Source organism: Eumetopias jubatus, unplaced genomic scaffold, assembly GCF_037043125.1.
Source record: "Eumetopias jubatus isolate StellerSeaLion01/CBP00866 unplaced genomic scaffold, mEumJub1_p1.0 scaffold_17, whole genome shotgun sequence".
In the NCBI taxonomy this organism is placed as follows: Eukaryota; Metazoa; Chordata; class Mammalia; order Carnivora; family Otariidae; genus Eumetopias; species Eumetopias jubatus.
This window is the reverse complement of record NW_028274823.1, coordinates 82,479,237-82,489,904: the sequence shown is the minus strand read 5'-3', so window position 1 is coordinate 82,489,904 and position 10,668 is coordinate 82,479,237.

Genomic DNA, 10,668 nt, shown 5'->3' with positions numbered 1-10,668 from the left:
CAGTTTTAATACATATTTTTTTTCCACCAACCAATGTATTCCACCAACAGCAGTATGTAGAGTTTACCTTAAAAATAATTACTATTGTAAGTAATAACCAAACACATTCTTATTGTCAAAATGCAAGTAATACTGAACTATTTTTAGCTGCCCATCCTTTCTCGTTCATGGTGACCTATTCTTTGTTTTAATGAATGCTAATGTCTATCAGATCTCTCCGAGGGTAATAACTCTTGGACATTCTATGTTCTGAATTGGCTGCTTCAGCATGGAGCTGCCTCTTCTCAAATGCTTTTGGACCCTGACTGTTCATTTCTTAATTTCCTCATCCCTGTTTTATGATTATCAAATGTCTAATGTAGGTTGTATGGTAGCAACATCTAGAATAATGTTTGACCAAATATCTGGATACCAAATATCTGGTATCAACTTGGCCTAGCCAAGTTGACCTATGAAATTAACCACCACAAAGAAAATCCCTAGGTGGATGCAGATTAGAGAATTGAGATTTGGAGACCTGAAATTTCTCCCTAGTGATTCGATCACTAGGTATACGACAGTATGTCCCTCGGGATAAAAGTCCCATGAAAGCCGAGACTGTGCCTGTTGGCTCCTGTAACCCCAGGATCAAGTGTGATGTGAGCACTCAATGAAAACTCTTCCTTCTGCTGCAATCCTATAGGCTAGACATCTTGATAAAGTTCTCACTAGGGAAAAGACTAGTTACCCACCCGAAATGTGTCTTCGTAGGAAAAAAAACTTTATCTTATCTGGGGCAGCCTTGGAAGGACAGTCCCCCCAAATAGAATCTGCACTGTTATTTCCTATTATAAGAACCCAAACTTAATTCAAATTCATATAATTCCCACTAAAAGATCTGGAAATGTGGATAGAACAAAGCACATTCATGTAAATGCATAATTGATCTCACGAGAAAGAATACAAATTTAAGGAGGGTTAAAAAAAAAAAAAAATCAGGGAGCCAGGACTCTTAAATGAACTGCACCAACCAAAATGAAACATAAACTGGAAAATATTTGCCCCCTGGCAAAGGGAAATGAAAATGGAATTTGTCTCAATCTTTACTCTGAATGAGATACAATTTCTGCTATTTTTAACCACTGCTCTTTCCTTATGTAAGTGTTAGGATATATATATAAGATGTACCCTACATCTCTCTATAAAATATATATACTTACACATGCATGCACATATACGAATATCTCATCTACATTCCATGTTGGCTCAGAAATCCTAAGGGAAGAAAATTAAGATAGAAATACGTCCCAGAGAAAACAAATGCAAAACCTCTTTGGAGGGACACTCCCTCACAACCCAGTGGGCAAACTCAGGTTGCCCAGGATTCCCACATACAAGAAGCACCTACTGAATAGAACCTCACAACCTAAAATGACAAACTCCGAGGACACAGGACACTTTCAGAGAGCAAGGACAGAAACAATAATTCGACCGCTGACCGCCTCATATACTGTAATTATCATGTAGGGTCTATAAAAGAAATATGTTCACCATGTTTATGAAATAAAAGATGGAATTTAAAACAAAGAAAAATAAACAAGACTGCACCGCTCTGTAAAAAGAAACTAAGCAGAACTTCTAACACACACACACACGCGTGCACACGCATCTACGTTTATGCATATTTATTCAGCCAAGTTTAAAAACTCAATGGATGGATTAAATGGATGGTTCTAAAGCAGATCACAGTGTGGAGAAGGAAATGCATGAACTGGAAGGTGTATCTGAAGAAGTTACCAAAAGGTATCTAATCCGACTTGTAAACAGACGAGAGTCGCTCGGTCCAGGGACACCTGAAGACATGAAGACCAAGAATATCATAGAAATGAGGGAAGGTGTGCATCCCCAGGTGCAGGAAGCAGAAGGCTTCTCGAGGAGTCTGTGTGAAGACAGGTCTGGCACTGGAAGGGCCATGCCAGAAGCCAGGTCTGCCGCACCTGCATGGACCATGGTGTAGCACAGTATCCTGAAGAAGAAAAAGAATGTACAAAGTGCCGGGCCCACACAAACACATTGCTCGTTTAGTCCCAACAAAGTATGGTAAGCCAGAGATCATCAGTCCCATCTTACAGAGAGAAAACTGATGATGTTCAAAGACATTAAGGAAGCTTCCAAAGCTGCTCAGAGTAAACAATAAAGGCTCATTCCTTTTGCTCCTGCCCTGTGCCGTTTCCTGGTGTGAGACCCCTTTGCACAAAACATGAAACCCCTTATTATCTCATCTTCTCTTCTTCAGAACAAGAGGAAATCGCCCTCCCGCCCTAATCACTTCCCAGAGTGGCTACAAGGATAAAACGCAAGTATATGCAACATCTTAACTTCTAGAGATCTGTGATTCTCAAAGCACATTCGTGTCGCCGCCGACCCTCCAAGGTAAATGCATGGTGTCGCTAACCAACCGTGATGGTGATCTTGAAGCTCCTCATGCAAGACGCTAGTTGTCAGAGCAGTGCACTTTGAGGTCCCATAAAAATCTCAGTTTTCGGTTTGCTGGGATAACGGAAGGACAGTTCACCTTCGAGACTCCTTGTAAAACTGATTAATATAAAATTAATATAGATAAAAATTTCCTATGAATCTGGCTCTGAGCGAAGCATTTTCTGCACCTTCTCTCTTGTGAGCCTCACCTGGACCTAGGAGGTAGGTATCACTCTTGTCCTCATGTCCAGACAGGAACAGAGAAGCTCAGGGAAGTTAGAAGACACACCTGAAGTTAGCTCACTCGCTAGTCAACAGTTAGTTGGTACTTCAACCCAAGCAACTGGACTGTAAAGTCCATGCACGTCCTTAAACATTATACTCCACCAACTCCTAATACTGACTTGGTTCTTGTGAAGACCCAACAAAAGTGCTTTGCAAATGGCAAAGGCACACTTGAAAGCTAAGTTTCCATTTTGTATAAACCACAATGAACACAAATTGGGAATTAGGCCCATTATGGCCACAACCTCAATTTTGTTTGAAAAGTTAATGCTCTCTTTACAATAATCTTGCCATTGACTTTAGTTTTATCATTTGAAAAGGTATTAATGCACACAATTAGCATTTGACTATTCTACTTCTGTTATTAACCCCCAAGTTCTTCTAGTCTTTACCAAGAACATTTTTTAAAATCACCCCTTTTAGTTCATTGATCAATGTTTTCTTACTTGGATGTGGAAAGCCTGGGTTTGCTGAGTTAGCTAGAGGTGGTTTTATTGCAAAGAAAATTCAAGATGCCCTATATAATGCTACATATAACTTCTCAGGTCCTTCGTTAACCTGGAGAATTCAAAATATCAGTTGAGCATGAGAAGTAGTGTATTGTGTGAAAGGGGGGTAAGATTATGGTTAGGCCTGGAGAGTGTGTGTGTGTGTGTGTGTGTGTGTGTGTGTGTGTGTGGTCAGTTAAGTGTCCGACCCTTGATCTCAGCTCAGGTCTTAATCTCAGGGTCATGAGTTCAAGCCCCATGTTGGGCTCCACGCTGGGTGTGGAGTCTACTTTAAAAACAGAGAAAGAGAGAGAGAGATGGTGTGATAACGCTTCCTGAAGAAATTATCTGAAAGCTAGGAGAGATTTTTCTGTGGGAAGTTTTTCTTTACAGTAAAGAAAATAGAGCACAGCAAATTATACAGATTAAAGACCCAGTGATTGGTGTTCTCTAATATTAATAAAGGAAAATACCAGATTGGTACCGGATTTTTTTTTCTAAAATTATTCTTTTACAAAACCCAGTATTTGCTTTTGCTTTGGGGCTGAACTAATAATATTGCTTAAAAAAATAAAACGATGCGACATCTGGAAACTCTAATTTCAAGATCATTCACCAAACCCAAGAATGACCATGAGAAAGAACAGGGACCGAGAAGAGGAAGATACTCCATTGACGTTTAAAGGACAGAGTGTGGCGTGCCCCACTTGTGGCCATGATTTTTAGAGGGAACCTGGACTAGATAAATCCTCAAGTCATTTTATCCTACAATTAGGTCATATTGAAAATACTATTCAAAGGTGTCGGGAGAACCAAATGCTATTTCCTAGAGCACAAAGCAAAGAGTGTGTGTGTGCGCGTGTGCATGTGTGCGTGCGCACGCAGGTGTGTGCATGTGCATGTTTTAATCAATTCAACACTAGATGGCTCTAGTTACAAAACCAATACGTTTCACAAGTCTAAAATCCTGAGATGTGATAGCAGAGAACAGATGGATTCTAACCTTGTGGATCAAATTCTGCCCTCTTCCCAAGTCTTAGAGGCATTAAGAACAGCACCAAGCTTTCGGGTTTAAAACGCTGGGCACCTCTGAAAGAGCAGGCTTACCTCCTAGAAGTTCTTACCTCACCGATTCAAACTCAGCACTGACATAGCCTTGAGGATGTAGGTTTAATTTGCTCTGTAATTATTCCACTCCGCACTCTGCTAGTACCCTAGTATTTTCAAATCACCTTCACATATGCCAATTCATTTGACCCTCTCCATAACCACAGGGGAGATGTTGTCCTCATCAAAGGCAAGGACAGTGAGACTCACACAGGGGGCAGAAACTTGCTCAAGGTTACTCCTGTGTGATAGCTCATAAGTGATACAGCTCATAAATGATAAGGCTGGCACTGGATTCCCCAAGTCCCAGCTCCTGGCTCAGAGTTCTTTCTACACCACAGACAAGAAGAGAGAATTAGATGTTTGCCCTATGTAGTCTGTCTGGCATGGCCCTTTCGTTTTTAAGAATACTCCATTCCGATTCATTAAATACCCCCATTAAATACCCAAAATGTATTTTGAACTCTTAAGAAATTGAGAACAGTGAAGAAATCTTTTTTTGAGGGAGGAGAGGGAGGATTTTTGGCTAGGAGGGAAACTTCTTGCTATTGGTAGTCTTTGGTTTTGAATTGCATTTGAAGTTTTTTAAAGCTTTTATGTTTTACCTAAACCATCAATAAATAATCAATGCTTTTTACCCAAATATTCCAGCTCTGCAGGGTGGCAAAGTCAGTTGGATATTTAAGGCAAGATTAGTTAAAAGCCATAAGCCAAATAATTCACATGCAAATGATTGCTGATAACTAGCATTTAATGAGCATTCACTATGGACCACTCTGCATATTTCTTCCTTCATCCATTCTTTCTTGCTCCAATTCCACCACCCTAATCTCAACCACCATTACCTGCCACCTCTCTAAGTGGTCTGCCAAATACTTCACCTGCCTCAAATCCAAATCTCTAACTTTTATTTGAATATATATATGAATAAATGACTCTAAGACAAGCACATATTGATTTTTTTAAAAAGGAAAGAGGTAGGCAATGTTATCCCACAACAATTTGTTCTCAACCTTACAGCCAAAATATACAAATAGATCATGTGGTTCACTTTCTTAAAATCCTTCCAGTGACTTGCCATTGCCTGGGGACAGCACTGGAAGTCTATGGATCCAGCGTCTTTCCCTCACTTTGCCCCCCACACCTGGCCTTCTATCAGTTATCTGAATGTGCCAAAGTCATTCACACTGTGCTCTTTCCACCTGCAGTAATGTCCAGCTTCGCGCCTACCCCCTTCAGGTCTCAGATGTTCTGGAAGTCTCCTCAACTCCCTCCCAGGTCCACACTAGCTTAGGTCCCTATGTTGAAAGCTTTGTTTAGCATCCTGTACTCCTCCTTTGTAATACTTACTCCAACTCTATTTAATTAAGTATTTGGGGGAGTATTTGCTTAATGCGTATATTCTACATCCAGTTTGTCAACTCCTGAATCCCTGAAGACTAATATATTATTTTGAAGCTTTTAAAATTTTGCTTCACAATAAATTTTAGATCATAACCAGTACACACACGCACAAAACAGAAGAGTTTCATGAACATGTCCCTTCTGCAGGCAACTCACTTGATAATTTCTACTCTGTTTTAAAAATGTTGGCTACAACTCAGTTTATTGAGTTTATAGCCCGCTAACAGACTCAACCCTCATTTGAAGTAACCACTCATCTAACACAATGCTCAGTAGATAGTAGGTCCTTGGTGATCATTTATGGAACAGACAAATGAAAAAATACTTACCAGTTACTACTTAAAATGATTTGTTTTTGTTTGCGTTGGATAACGGTTGACTGATTATGGCTTTGTCCCTCCCCGGAGAATGGGGCCCCAGAAGGGCCAACCCCAGCCACTCTGGGTACAGTTATTTCCCTTGGCTGGACTGATGGGATCGGGGTCACGGGGTGATTTCCCCTTGTCCCTGTGCCGCAGACTGTCCCCTTAACTACCCCCCAGAAAGAGAGATTGTTCGTTATTTCCCTGTTTGCTGCAGACTGTTATATCACTATCACTGCAAAAAGAGAGGATTTAGAAAACAAAAAACTTCCTAGCAATATTCTAATGACACCAAATGCATTATTGTCTTTGCTCTTACGATTCATATGTCAATTGTCCCATCTAATTATCAGGCTTTAGGGCTATCTTATTTTCCAACACTTTGGCTTAACATGAGTACAGCCCTATCTTGTTGAACACCAGGACCCCTCAAAGAAGAAAACAATTCCTTTGATTAACCAGTTAATAAATGCCTTTATTTACCTGTTGTGTTTTTCTGTTTCCACCAGACACCTAAAATCCCGGGCTTTTCTCTCATCTCTACTTCTCACCATCCAGGCATCTACCACGCAACATGACAAAGAAAACCCTCCCAGGACTGACAGTCTTAAAATATCAACCATTCTCTGCAGGACCAGGCAAAGTCAAGGTCAGGATTCTCCCTCCATGTGGGAACCGTTAGAGCCCAGGCTGAGCTTTCTCCAGAGCAACCAGGGAAACTACTCAGTGGGGGGTCCGGTCCCAGGGGCTTGTGCAGGGGTGTGTCCTTCATGTAGCAGCGGTGCAGCCACAGGGAGCTTGAGTCCTCCCGTCCCCCCCCAACCCCTGCCGAGCTCACTCCCAGGGCACAACTCCAAGGCAAAGGGCGTGTTCTGTCACCCCTGGTCACGCATCCATTTGGGAGAAGCGGAAGCAAATCAAAGGCTTCCACGAGTCTGAGAACTGAAAACTGGAAGCAGAATGAACATTCCAGCAACAAGCTTTACATTCAGCATTTTAGATTCCCACGTGTGTGGTTGACACCTTTTCCTCTACGTCCATATTCTGGAAGGATTGTTCATTCCGCACTTTTCCTGTGGCCCATGTGCTTCGGCTAATAGTTGGCTCCTAGAAAATCAGACTCCTCTTATTTGAACTGAAGCCAAGTGAGGGTAGCCTCTAATTCTAGGGGGCTGGGGGCTTCTAAACCCTTAAGCCAAAATGTACTCAAAATTGGGAGGGTTTTGAGTTTTTTTATTTTTTTTAAGTGGGCTTCACACCTTTAAGAATTTCCTCCACACGCTAGAGCTCTTACCAGAGAACTTAGAATCTCCAGGTTAGATCTTTGAAAATGTCACTTTCTTTATTTTTCAAGAAACACAGTTACCACTGAGGTTTCAAGCCATGAACTTCAAGCTTCAGATCTCCCGTAACCCAGTCCACAGCTGACAGTTATGCTTTCACAATGATGGGCCCTCTTAAAATCCGTAGGAGCAGCTTGCATAAAAAAGAAGCCTGTTTCCCCACCCCAATCTGACCCTATTTACTTGGTTACATAAATGCTTTGTGTACTTCATTTTTATAAGCCAGCATTTATCTGCATACTTGACCTGAAACTCCACACTTTACTCCATGCAATACAGTGATATAAAAAAGCATGAAAAAAAGGAAGAAAGAAAGACTCTCCCAAATTTACTTTAGCCTTCATATCCCTTTGACGGAAAAGAAAACAGGGGCACTCACATAAATAATAGTTACCCAAACCGCAGCGAGTTCTGCTTTTTAAATACGTAACTCACGAAAACAGCTTCAAAAGCATTATTCACATCAACGGTTTTTAAGGCAAAATATATTTTAATGTTGTAAACAAAGGAGCCTGGCTGTTTTGTAGATTCTGCGGGCTGTAGTGACCCAGTTATCTGGTCAAAGGGCTGTATGGATGCGAGGGACAGAGCGAGTTAAAGTTTAACTTTCAGGAATTGTAAACCAAACCTAAAGCCACTGAACCTTTGGAGTTTGATATGTTGATTAGAGAATAACCAGAGTGACACGTTGAATGCTCCATAATCAAGGAAACCTTTTCCGGGTGGGGATCTCTGATCACTCAGGTACAGTCCATGTGTTTTGCTTTTTCTTGCTTCAACTCTGTGAAACTGTGCAGTGTGGCTCAGTGGGAATGCAATGAGAAGAGCTTCTATCCTCTTCTATTAGTCTAATACAGGGTGCTTTCTGGCTGGTTTTTATACTAATGGAGCAACCTGAACACAAGAGAATATATTGGAGGAATCATATAATCTCAGAATGAAATGGCAGCCATCTTCGGCTTCTTGGTGTAATCAATTTCTGGGGCTAAAGAGTAGATTTACTGCCTTGGGTTCAAGAGCGGGGCTAACATTTCCGAGAAGTTTATTTAGCCATGGCCAGACAGCTGGGAGCGTTGTGGTTGACTGTTTCTCCTGGTCCCAGGACCCCCAGAAACATAAAAAAATGTAATTAAAAGAGGAAGAGCACTAACATCACTGGCAGATTCTGACTTCTCCGTGTAGGTCGTAATTTCTACCATACCTTCGATTTCGTATTTTCAATTCTCTCCTTCCCTCACCTTTGTCCTTCGCAACCACCCGAAACCCCAATCTAAAACACAAAACCCCACAGAAAATAAACCCACCCAAAATCACCTGGGTGAATTCTTGCTATTTCATTTCCCAGGATCCTACTCACCAAAGGAATGCCTTAAGCTATTTGCTTTTCATTCTAGCAAAAGTAAAAAAAAGAAAACAAAAACACATGGAAAATGACTGGCTATGAATGTGTTAAATCGCAACCTTGGGGATAGCTAATTATTAGATCTTTTTCTTGGGTTGGTTTGGGCAACCATGCTGCTGTGGATATACGTTTCACATGATCATTTTGTTCACTCCAGAAAGATGATTCACAACCAAAATACGCTACGATTGTATCTTAAGAAAGGTGTCAGAGCACTTAGCAGGAATATCCATTCCTACCAGAAATCTCTTAAACTCTGATTGAAATACTTTTGTCCCATGATTACGAAAACGAATTCTGAGGCTCCAAGTTAAACAAGTGTATTTACGGTAGGACCGTTCAGATGTGTATTGTGTATCTTCAAGAAGGTGAGGGACACAGTATTATTTGTGCACTGCGCAGGATTGGTGTTTTGCAAAATATACACCGACAAGCTCAACTTTTGTTAGAATTTAGAAGCTTCAAAGGTGTGTTGGTCTGGTCTGAAATATCCTTTATGATAATGTGCTGAGGCATATACGGTAGGAACGTAAGTCTAGAGATGATAGTGCTTACTAGAATAAGAGCATTTACTTGTTGAAGGGCAAAGGCCTTCCCCTGCGAAATACAGAATAACAGACAAATGACTTATTGGTTCATATTGCAGGGCCATATTTTCTGGAATTATATCGATACTGCCCATTTGAGACAATTCTCACATTTTGCTGTTCCAATTTACTATTTATCAGGTATAAGGGAAGGGGGAAGGGAATCGGGAAAAAGAAAGGAAAAGAAAAAAAACTTAGTGGGCAAATATGAATTGACAGGATGGATAGGAAAAACACTGAATATTTAGTTATTATTTTTAACTGGGCTAATAATACCAAGTTGTTTTGTGTTGTTTCAAATATGACAGTTCTTACGCTGTACTCAGTGGACGTTAATAAATGTGGCTTAAGAAAGAGGACCCTGTTGTCAAGTTGAGGAAAGGTAGTCAGACACTTTAAAGCAGATCTTGTTATTAGGCGGACATTTGCAGGGATACTAACAATAACAGATGTTGATTGAGCATTATATGGCCAAGTGTAGTCCTGAGCACTTTCCGTGCCTCCATCTATATTATTCTTAAACCAGTCCTATGAGGTAGATACTATTACAACGTTTTACTAATGAGAAAATTGAGCAGGGACTCGTTACCTAAGAAGGCTCCACATCATCCGGTTGGGAAGCAAAGAGCCAGATTCCCCAGCCAGATGGTCTGACGCCAGAGCCCACACGTGTCACCATCATAACTGCCCTCCCAGGGACTGAGGATTTACTGTGTGTGTCAATGTATGCACTTCTTCCGAGCATCTAGGACTTTGAGATGTTTCATTTCCTCAGCTTCATTTACAACAGAACATCTTTCAGGAACATCTATTAACATGTCTCTGAAAGCGGATTCCTCAGAACACAGTTTAAGAAAGAACAAACCCCTTTTAGAGCTCCCATCCAGCATTCATAAAACCAGAACCAACTGAAATCACCACAGCTAAAAACATCTGAGGGACCTGATGGCTTAGCTATCTTCCATCAAACAGGACCATGCCTCTCGTAGAGACTTTCCAGATTAATTCTAGAAAGAACACCAGACTCTTCTCCTGACAGAGCGTGGCTGGAAGGCAGGTTCCCGAACTCCCAAGCTGTGTGACCTCAGGCACACTACTTAACTTCCCTGAATCTCAGATTCCTCGAGTGGGCCGTGGGGATAGAATCCACCCTGCAGAATTCAGTGAAGATTAAATGAGATGACACAGCAAAAGAGTTAAAGCATTATCCCTGGGACTTGGTAGGAGTTCGGC